Source organism: Scyliorhinus torazame, chromosome 14 (assembly GCF_047496885.1).
Source record: "Scyliorhinus torazame isolate Kashiwa2021f chromosome 14, sScyTor2.1, whole genome shotgun sequence".
In the NCBI taxonomy this organism is placed as follows: Eukaryota; Metazoa; Chordata; class Chondrichthyes; order Carcharhiniformes; family Scyliorhinidae; genus Scyliorhinus; species Scyliorhinus torazame.
In genome coordinates, this window is record NC_092720.1 from 215,701,566 (window position 1) to 215,713,142 (window position 11,577).

The following is an 11,577-nucleotide window of genomic DNA, read 5'->3' on the forward strand; positions in this document are numbered from 1 at the left end:
TTCACACTGTTTCTCACTCACTGATTCCCTTATTGATTGTTTCACACTGTTTCTCACTGACTGATTCTCGTATTGATTGTTTCACACTGTTTCTCACTGACTGATTCCCTTATTGATTGTTTCACACTGTTTCTCACTCACTGATTCCCTTATTGATTGTTTCACACTGTTTCTCACTCACTGATTCCCTTATTGATTGTTTCACACTGTTTCTCACTCACTGATTCCCTTATTGATTGTTTCACACTGTTTCTCACTCACTGATCCCCTTATTGATTGTTTCACACTGTTTCTCACTGACTGATTCTCTTATTGATTGTTTCACACTGTTTCTCACTCACTGATTCCCTTATTGATTGTTTCACACTGTTTCTCACTCACTGATTCCCTTATTGATTGTTTCACACTGTTTCTCACTCACTGATTCCCTTATTGATTGTTTCACACTGTTTCTCACTGACTGATTCTCTTATTGATTGTTTCACGCTGTTTCTCACTCACTGATTCCCTTATTGATTGTTTCACACTGTTTCTCACTCACTGATTCCCTTATTGATTGTTTCACACTGTTTCTCACTGACTGATTCTCGTATTGATTGTTTCACACTGTTTCTCACTCACTGATTCCCTTATTGATTGTTTCACACTGTTTCTCACTGACTGATTCCCGTATTGATTGTTTCACACTGTTTCTCACTGACTGATTCTCTTATTGATTGTTTCACGCTGTTTCTCACTCACTGATTCCCTTATTGATTGTTTCACACTGTTTCTCACTCACTGATTCTCTTATTGATTGTTTCACACTGTTTCTCACTCACTGATTCCCTTATTGATTGTTTCACACTGTTTCTCGCTCACTGATTCCCTTATTGATTGTTTCACACTGTTTCTCACTCACTGATTCTCGTATTGATTGTTTCACACTGTTTCTCACTCACTGATTCCCTTATTGATTGTTTCACACTGTTTCTCTCTCACTGATTCTCGTATTGATAGTTTCACACTGTTTCTCACTCACTGATTCCCTTATTGATTGTTTCACACAGTTTCTCACTCACTGATTCCCTTATTGATTGTTTCACACTGTTTCTCTCTCACTGATTCTCGTATTGATTGTTTCACACTGTTTCTCACTCACTGATTCCCTTATTGATTGTTTCACACAGTTTCTCACTCACTGATTCCCTTATTGATTGTTTGACACTGTTTCTCACTCACTGATTCCCTTATTGATTGTTTCACACTGTTTCTCACTCACTGAATCCCTTATTGATTGTTTCACACTGTTTCTCTCTCACTGATCCCCGTATTGATTGTTTCACACTGTTTCTTACTCACTTATTCCCCGTACTGATTGTTTCACACTGTTTCTCACTCACTGATTCTCTTATTGATTGTTTCACACTGTTTCTCACTCACTGATTCCCTTATTGATTGTTTCACACTGTTTCTCACTCACTGATTCTCGTATTGATTGTTTCACACTGTTTCTCACTCACTGATTCCCTTATTGATTGTTTCACACTGTTTCTCACTCACTGATTCCCGTATTGATTGTTTCACACTGTTTCTCACTGACTGATTCTCTTATTGATTGTTTCACGCTGTTTCTCACTCACTGATTCCCTTATTGATTGTTTCACTCTGTTTCTCACTCACTGATTCCCTTATTGATTGTTTCACACTGTTTCTCTCTCACTGATCCCCGTATTGATTGTTTCACACTGTTTCTTACTCACTGATTCCCCGTACTGATTGTTTCACACTGTTTCTCACTCACTGATTCTCTTATTGATTGTTTCACACTGTTTCTCACTCACTGATTCCCTTATTGATTGTTTCACACTGTTTCTCACTCACTGATTCTCGTATTGATTGTTTCACACTGTTTCTCACTCACTGATTCTCTTATTGATTGTTTCACACTGTTTCTCACTCACTGATTCCCTTATTGATTGTTTCACACTGTTTCTCGCTCACTGATTCCCTTATTGATTGTTTCACACTGTTTCTCACTCACTGATTCCCTTATTGATTGTTTCACACTGTTTCTCACTCACTGATTCTCTTATTGATTGTTTCACACTGTTTCTCACTCACTGATTCCCTTATTGATTGTTTCACACTGTTTCTCACTCACTGATTCTCTTATTGATTGTTTCACACTGTTTCTCACTCACTGATTCCCGTATTGATTGTTTCACACTGTTTCTCACTCACTGATTCTCTTATTGATTGTTTCACACTGTTTCTCACTCACTGATTCTCTTATTGATTGTTTCACACTGTTTCTCACTCACTGATTCTCTTATTGATTGTTTCACACTGTTTCTCACTCACTGATTCCCTTATTGATTGTTTCACACTGTTTCTCGCTCACTGATTCCCTTATTGATTGTTTCACACTGTTTCTCACTCACTGATTCCCTTATTGATTGTTTCACACTGTTTCTCACTCACTGATTCCCTTATTGATTGTTTCACACTGTTTCTCACTCACTGATTCCCTTATTTATTGTTTCACACTGTTTCTCACTCACTGATTCCCTTATTGATTGTTTCACACTGTTTCTCGCTCACTGATTCCCTTATTTATTGTTTCACACTGTTTCTCACTCACTGATTCCCTTATTGATTGTTTCACACTGTTTCTCACTCACTGATTCTCGTATTGATTGTTTCACACTGTTTCTCACTCACTGATTCCCTTATTGATTGTTTCACACTGTTTCTCACTCACTGATTCTCGTATTGATTGTTTCACACTGTTTCTCACTCACTGATTCCCTTATTGATTGTTTCACACTGTTTCTCTCTCACTGATTCTCGTATTGATAGTTTCACACTGTTTCTCACTCACTGATTCCCTTATTGATTGTTTCACACTGTTTCTCACTCACTGATTCCCTTATTGATTGTTTCACACTGTTTCTCACTCACTGATTCCCTTATTGATTGTTTCACACTCTTTCTCACTCACTGATTCCCTTATTGATTGTTTCACACTGTTTCTCACTCACTGATTCCCTTATTGATTGTTTCACACTGTTTCTCACTCACTGATTCCCTTATTGATTGTTTCACACTGTTTCTCACTCACTGATTCTCGTATTGATTGTTTCACACTGTTTCTCACTCACTGATTCCCTTATTGATTGTTTCACACTGTTTCTCACTCACTGATTCCCTTATTGATTGTTTCACACTGTTTCTCACTCACTGATTCCCTTATTGATTGTTTCACACTGTTTCTCACTCACTGATTCTCGTATTGATTGTTTCACACTGTTTCTCACTCACTGATTCCCTTATTGATTGTTTCACACTGTTTCTCTCTCACTGATTCTCGTATTGATAGTTTCACACTGTTTCTCACTCACTGATTCCCTTATTGATTGTTTCACACTCTTTCTCACTCACTGATTCCCTTATTGATTGTTTCACACTGTTTCTCACTCACTGATTCCCTTATTGATTGTTTCACACTGTTTCTTACTCACTGATTCCCTTATTGATTGTTTCACACTGTTTCTCACTCACTGATTCCCGTATTGATTGTTTCACACTGTTTCTCACTCACTGATTCCCGTATTGATTGTTTCACACTGTTTCTCACTCACTGATTCCCTTATTGATTGTTTCACACAGTTTCTCACTCACTGATTCTCGTATTGATTGTTTCACACTGTTTCTCACTCACTGATTCCCTTATTGATTGTTTCACACTGTTTCTCTCTCACTGATTCTCGTATTGATAGTTTCACACTGTTTCTCACTCACTGATTCCCTTATTGATTGTTTCACACTCTTTCTCACTCACTGATTCCCTTATTGATTGTTTCACACTGTTTCTCACTCACTGATTCCCTTATTGATTGTTTCACACTGTTTCTCACTCACTGATTCTCGTATTGATTGTTTCACACTGTTTCTCTCTCACTGATTCCCTTATTGATTGTTTGACACTGTTTCTCACTCACTGATTCCCTTATTGATTGTTTCACACTGTTTCTCACTCACTGAATCCCTTATTGATTGTTTCACACTGTTTCTCACTCACTGATTCCCTTATTGATTGTTTCACACTGTTTCTCTCTCACTGATCCCCGTATTGATTGTTTCACACTGTTTCTTACTCACTGATTCCCCGTCCTGATTGTTTCACACTGTTTCTCACTCACTGATTCCCTTATTGATTGTTTCACACTGTTTCTCACTCACTGATTCCCTTATTGATTGTTTCACACTGTTTCTCACTCACTGATTCTCGTATTGATAGTTTCACACTGTTTCTCACTCACTGATTCCCTTATTGATTGTTTCACACTGTTTCTTACTCACTGATTCCCTTATTGATTGTTTCACACTGTTTCTCACTCACTGATTCTCGTATTGATTGTTTCACACTGTTTCTCACTCACTGATTCCCTTATTGATTGTTTCACACTGTTTCTCAATCACTGATTCTCGTATTGATTGTTTCACACTGTTTCTCTCTCACTGATTCCCTTATTGATTGTTTCACACTGTTTCTCACTCACTGATTCCCTTATTGATTGTTTCACACTGTTTCTCACTCACTGATTCCCTTATTGATTGTTTCACACTGTTTCTTACTCACTGATTCCCTTATTGATTGTTTCACACTGTTTCTCACTCACTGATTCCCTTATTGATTGTTTCACACTGTTTCTCTCTCACTGATTCCCTTATTGATTGTTTCACACTGTTTCTCACTCACTGATTCCCTTATTGATTGTTTCACACTGTTTCTCCCTCACTGATTCCCTTATTGATTGTTTCACACTGTTTCTCACTCACTGATTCCCGTATTGATTGTTTCACACTGTTTCTCACTCACTGATTCTCGTATTGATAGTTTCACACTGTTTCTCACTCACTGATTCCCTTATTGATTGTTTCACACTGTTTCTCACTCACTGATTCTCGTATTGATTGTTTCACACTGTTTCTCACTCACTGATCCCCGTATTGATTGTTTCACACTGTTTCTCACTCACTGATCCCCTTATTGATTGTTTCACACTGTTTCTCACTCACTGATTCCCTTATTGATTGTTTCACACTGTTTCTCACTCACTGATTCCCTTATTGATAGTTTCACACTGTTTCTCACTCACTGATTCCCTTATTGATAGTTTCACACTGTTTCTCACTCACTGATTCCCTTATTGATTGTTTCACACTGTTTCTCGCTCACTGATTCTCGTATTGATTGTTTCAAACTGTTTCTCTCTCACTGATTCCCTTATTGATTGTTTCACACTGTTTCTCACTCACTGATCCCCGTATTGATTGTTTCACACTGTTTCTCACTCACTGATTCCCTTATTGATTGTTTCACACTGTTTCTCACTCATTGATCCCCTTATTGATTGTTTCACACTGTTTCTCACTCACTGATCCCCGTATTGATTGTTTCACACTGTTTCTCACTCACTGATTCCCTTATTGATTGTTTCACACTGTTTCTCTCTCACTGATTCCCTTATTGATTGTTTCACACTGTTTCTCACTCACTGATTCCCTTATTGATTGTTTCACACTGTTTCTCACTCACTGATTCCCTTATTGATTGTTTCACACTGTTTCTCACTCACTGATTCCCTTATTGATTGTTTCACACTGTTTCTCACTCACTGATTCCCATATTGATTGTTTCACACTGTTTCTCACTCACTGATTCCCTTATTGATTGTTTCACACTGTTTCTCTCTCACTGATTCCCTTATTGATTGTTTCACACTGTTTCTCACTCACTGATTCCCTTATTGATTGTTTCACACTGTTTCTCACTCACTGATTCCCTTATTGATTGTTTCACACTGTTTCTCACTCACTGATTCCCTTATTGATTGTTTCACACTGTTTCTCTCTCACTGATTCCCTTATTGATAGTTTCACACTGTTTCTCACTCACTGATTCCCTTATTGATTGTTTCACACTGTTTCTCGCTCACTGATTCCCGTATTGATTGTTTCACACTGTTTCCCGCTCACTGATTCTCGTATTGATTGTTTCACACTGTTTCTCACTCACTGATTCCCGTATTGATAGTTTCACACTGTTTCTCACTCACTGATTCCCTTATTGATTTTTTTCACACTGTTTCTCGCTCACTGATTCCCGTATTGATTGTTTCACACTGTTTCTCGCTCACTGATTCTCGTATTGATTGTTTCACACTGTTTCTCACTCACTGATTCCCGTATTGATTGTTTCACACTGTTTCTCACTCACTGATTCCCTTATTGATTGTTTCACACTGTTTCTCACTCACTGATTCCCATATTGATTGTTTCACACTGTTTCTCGCTCACTGATTCTCGTATTGATTGTTTCACACTGTTTCTCACTCACTGATTCCCTTATTGATTGTTTCACACTGTTTCTCTCTCACTGATTCCCGTATTGATTGTTTCACACTGTTTCTCACTCACTGATTCCCCTTATTGATTGTTTCACACTGTTTCTCACTCACTGATTCTCGTATTGATTGTTTCACACTGTTTCTCACTCACTGATTCTCGTATTGATTGTTTCACACTGTTTCTCACTCACTGATTCCCCTTATTGATTGTTTCACACTGTTTCTCACTCACTGATTCCCTTATTGATTGTTTCACACTGTTTCTCACTCACTGATTCCCTTATTGATTGTTCCACACTGTTTCTCGCTCACTGATTCCCTTATTGATTGTTTCACACTGTTTCTCACTCACTGATTGCCTTATTGATTGTTTCACACTGTTTCTCGCTCACTGATTCCCTTATTGATTGTTTCACACTGTTTCTCACTCACTGATTCCCCTTATTGATTGTTTCACACTGTTTCTCACTCACTGATTCTCGTATTGATTGTTTCACACTGTTTCTCACTCACTGATTCTCGTATTGATTGTTTCACAATGTTTCTCACTCACTGATTCCCCTTATTGATTGTTTCACACTGTTTCTCACTCACTGATTCCCTTATTGATTGTTTCACACTGTTTCTCACTCACTGATTCCCTTATTGATTGTTTCACACTGTTTCTCGCTCACTGATTCCCTTATTGATTGTTTCACACTGTTTCTCACTCACTGATTGCCTTATTGATTGTTTCACACTGTTTCTCGCTCACTGATTCCCTTATTGATTGTTTCACACTGTTTCTCACTCACTGATTCCCTTATTGATTGTTTCACACTTTTTCTCACTCACTGATCCCCGTATTGATTGTTTCACATTGTTTCTCACTCACTGATTCCCCGTGTTGATTGTTTCACACTGTTTCTCACTCACTGATTCCCTTATTGATTGTTTCACACTGTTTCTCACTCACTGATTCCCGTATTGATTGTTTCACACTGTTTCTCACTCACTAATTCCCGTATTGATTGTTTCACACTGTTTCTCACTCACTGATTCCCGTATTGATTGTTTCACACTGTTTCTCACTCACTGATTCCCTTATTGATTGTTTCACACTGTTTCTCACTCACTGATTCCCTTATTGATTGTTTCACACTGTTTCTCACTCACTGATTCCCGTATTGATTGTTTCACACTGTTTCTCACTCACTGATTCCCTTATTGATTGTTTCACACTGTTTCTCACTGACTGATTCTCTTATTGATTGTTTCACACTGTTTCTCACTCACTGATTCTCGTATTGATTGTTTCACACTGTTTCACACTCACTGATTCCCTTATTGATTGTTTCACACTGTTTCTCACTCACTGATTCCCTTATTGATAGTTTCACACTGTTTCTCACTCACTGATTCCCTTATTGATTGTTTCACACTGTTTCTCACTGACTGATTCTCTTATTGATTGTTTCACACTGTTTCTCACTCACTGATTCTTGTATTGATTGTTTCACACTGTTTCTCACTCACTGATTCCCTTATTGATTGTTTCACACTGTTTCTCACTCACTGATTCCCTTATTGATTGTTTCACACTGTTTCTCACTCACTGATTCCCTTATTGATTGTTTCACACTGTTTCTCACTCACTGATTCCCTTATTGATTGTTTCACACTGTTTCTCACTCACTGATCCCCGTATTGATTGTTTCACACTGTTTCTCACTCACTGATTCCCTTATTGATTGTTTCACACTGTTTCTCACTGACTGATTCTCTTATTGATTGTTTCACACTGTTTCTCACTCACTGATTCTTGTATTGATTGTTTCACACTGTTTCTCACTCACTGATTCCCTTATTGATTGTTTCACACTGTTTCTCACTCACTGATTCCCTTATTGATTGTTTCACACTGTTTCTCACTCACTGATTCCCTTATTGATTGTTTCACACTGTTTCTCACTCACTGATTCCCTTATTGATTGTTTCACACTGTTTCTCACTCACTGATCCCCGTATTGATTGTTTCACATTGTTTCTCACTCACTGATTCCCCGTGTTGATTGTTTCACACTGTTTCTCACTCACTGATTCCCTTATTGATTGTTTCACACTGTTTCTCACTCACTGATTCCCGTATTGATTGTTTCACACTGTTTCTCACTCACTGATTCCCTTAGTGATTGTTTCACACTGTTTCTCACTCACTGATTCCCGTATTGATTGTTTCACACTGTTTCTCACTCACTGATTCCCTTATTGATTGTTTCACACTGTTTCTCACTCACTGATTCCCTTATTGATTGTTTCACACTGTTTCTCACTCACTGATTCCCGTATTGATTGTTTCACACTGTTTCTCACTCACTGATTCCCTTATTGATTGTTTCACACTGTTTCTCACTGACTGATTCTCTTATTGATTGTTTCACACTGTTTCTCACTCACTGATTCTCGTATTGATTGTTTCACACTGTTTCACACTCACTGATTCCCTTATTGATTGTTTCACACTGTTTCTCACTCACTGATTCCCTTATTGATAGTTTCACACTGTTTCTCACTCACTGATTCCCTTATTGATTGTTTCACACTGTTTCTCACTGACTGATTCTCTTATTGATTGTTTCACACTGTTTCTCACTCACTGATTCCCTTATTGATTGTTTCACACTGTTTCTCACTGACTGATTCCCTTATTGATTGTTTCACACTGTTTCTCACTCACTGATTCTTGTATTGATTGTTTCACACTGTTTCTCACTCACTGATTCCCTTATTGATTGTTTCACACTGTTTCTCACTCACTGATTCCCTTATTGATTGTTTCACACTGTTTCTCACTCACTGATTCCCTTATTGATTGTTTCACACTGTTTCTCACTCACTGATTCCCTTATTGATTGTTTCACACTGTTTCTCACTCACTGATCCCCGTATTGATTGTTTCACACTGTTTCTCACTCACTGATTCCCTTATTGATTGTTTCACACTGTTTCTCACTGACTGATTCTCTTATTGATTGTTTCACACTGTTTCTCACTCACTGATTCTTGTATTGATTGTTTCACACTGTTTCTCACTCACTGATTCCCTTATTGATTGTTTCACACTGTTTCTCACTCACTGATTCCCTTATTGATTGTTTCACACTGTTTCTCACTCACTGATTCCCTTATTGATTGTTTCACACTGTTTCTCACTCACTGATTCCCTTATTGATTGTTTCACACTGTTTCTCACTCACTGATCCCCGTATTGATTGTTTCACACTGTTTCTCACTCACTGATTCCCTTATTGATTGTTTCACACTGTTTCTCACTCACTGATTCCCGTATTGATTGTTTCACACTGTTTCTCACTCACTGATCCCCGTATTGATTGTTTCACACTGTTTCTCTCTCACTGATTCCCTTATTGATTGTTTCACACTGTTTCTCACTCACTGATTCCCTTATTGATTGTTTCACACTGTTTCTCACTCACTGATTCTCGTATTGATTGTTTCACACTGTTTCTCACTCACTGATTCCCTTATTGATTGTTTCACACTGTTTCTCACTCACTGATTCCCTTATTGATTGTTTCACACTGTTTCTCACTCACTGATTCCCTTATTGATTGTTTCACACTGTTTCTCACTCACTGATTCCCTTATTGATTGTTTCACACTGTTTCTCACTCACTGATTCCCGTATTGATTGTTTCACACTGTTTCTCACTCACTGATTCCCTTATTGATTGTTTCACACTGTTTCTCTCTCACTGATTCTCGTATTGATTGTTTCACACTGTTTCTCACTCACTGATTCCCTTATTGATTGTTTCACACTGTTTCTCACTCACTGATTCCCTTATTGATTGTTTCACACTGTTTCTCACTCACTGATTCCCTTATTGATTGTTTCACACTGTTTCTCACTCACTGATTCCCTTATTGATTGTTTCACACTGTTTCTCACTCACTGATTCCCTTATTGATTGTTTCACACTGTTTCTCACTCACTGATTCCCTTATTGATTGTTTCACACTGTTTCTCACTCACTGATCCCCGTATTGATTGTTTCACACTGTTTCTCACTCACTGATTCCCTTATTGATTGTTTGACACTGTTTTTCACTCACTGATTCTCGTATTGATTGTTTCACACTGTTTCTCTCTCACTGATTCTCGTATTGATTATTTCACACTGTTTCTCACTCACTGATTCCCTTATTGATTGTTTCACACTGTTTCTCACTCACTGATTCCCTTATTGATTGTTTCACACTGTTTCTTACTCACTGATTCCCTTATTGATTGTTTCACACTGTTTCTCACTCACTGATTCCCTTATTGATTGTTTCACACTGTTTCTTACTCACTGATTCCCTTATTGATTGTTTCACACTGTTTCTCTCTCACTGATTCCCTTATTGATTGTTTCACACTGTTTCTCACTCACTGATTCCCTTATTGATTGTTTCACACTGTTTCTCGCTCACTGATTCCCTTATTGATTGTTTCACACTGTTTCTCTCTCACTGATTCCCTTATTGATTGTTTCACACTGTTTCTTACTCACTGATTCCCTTATTGATTGTTTCACACTGTTTCTCTCTCACTGATTCCCTTATTGATTGTTTCACACTGTTTCTCACTCACTGATTCCCTTATTGATTGTTTCACACTGTTTCTCACTCACTGATTCCCTTATTGATTGTTTCACACTGTTTCTCACTCACTGATTCCCTTATTGATTGTTTCACACTGTTTCTCACTCACTGATTCCCTTATTGATTGTTTCAAACTGTTTCTCACTCACTGATTCCCTTATTGATTGTTTCACACTGTTTCTCACTCACTGATTCCCTTATTGATTGTTTCACACTGTTTCTCACTCACTGATTCCCTTATTGATTGTTTCACACTGTTTCTCACTCACTGATTCCCTTATTGATTGTTTCACACTGTTTCTCACTCACTGATTCCCTTATTGATTGTTTCACACTGTTTCTCACTCACTGATTCCCGTATTGATTGTTTCACACTGTTTCTCACTCACTGATTCCCTTATTGATTGTTTCACGCTGTTTCTCACTCACTGATTCCCTTATTGATTGTTTCACACTGTTTCTCACTCACTGATTCCCTTATTGATTGTTTCACACTGTTTCTCACTCACTGATTCCCTTATTGATTGTTTCACAC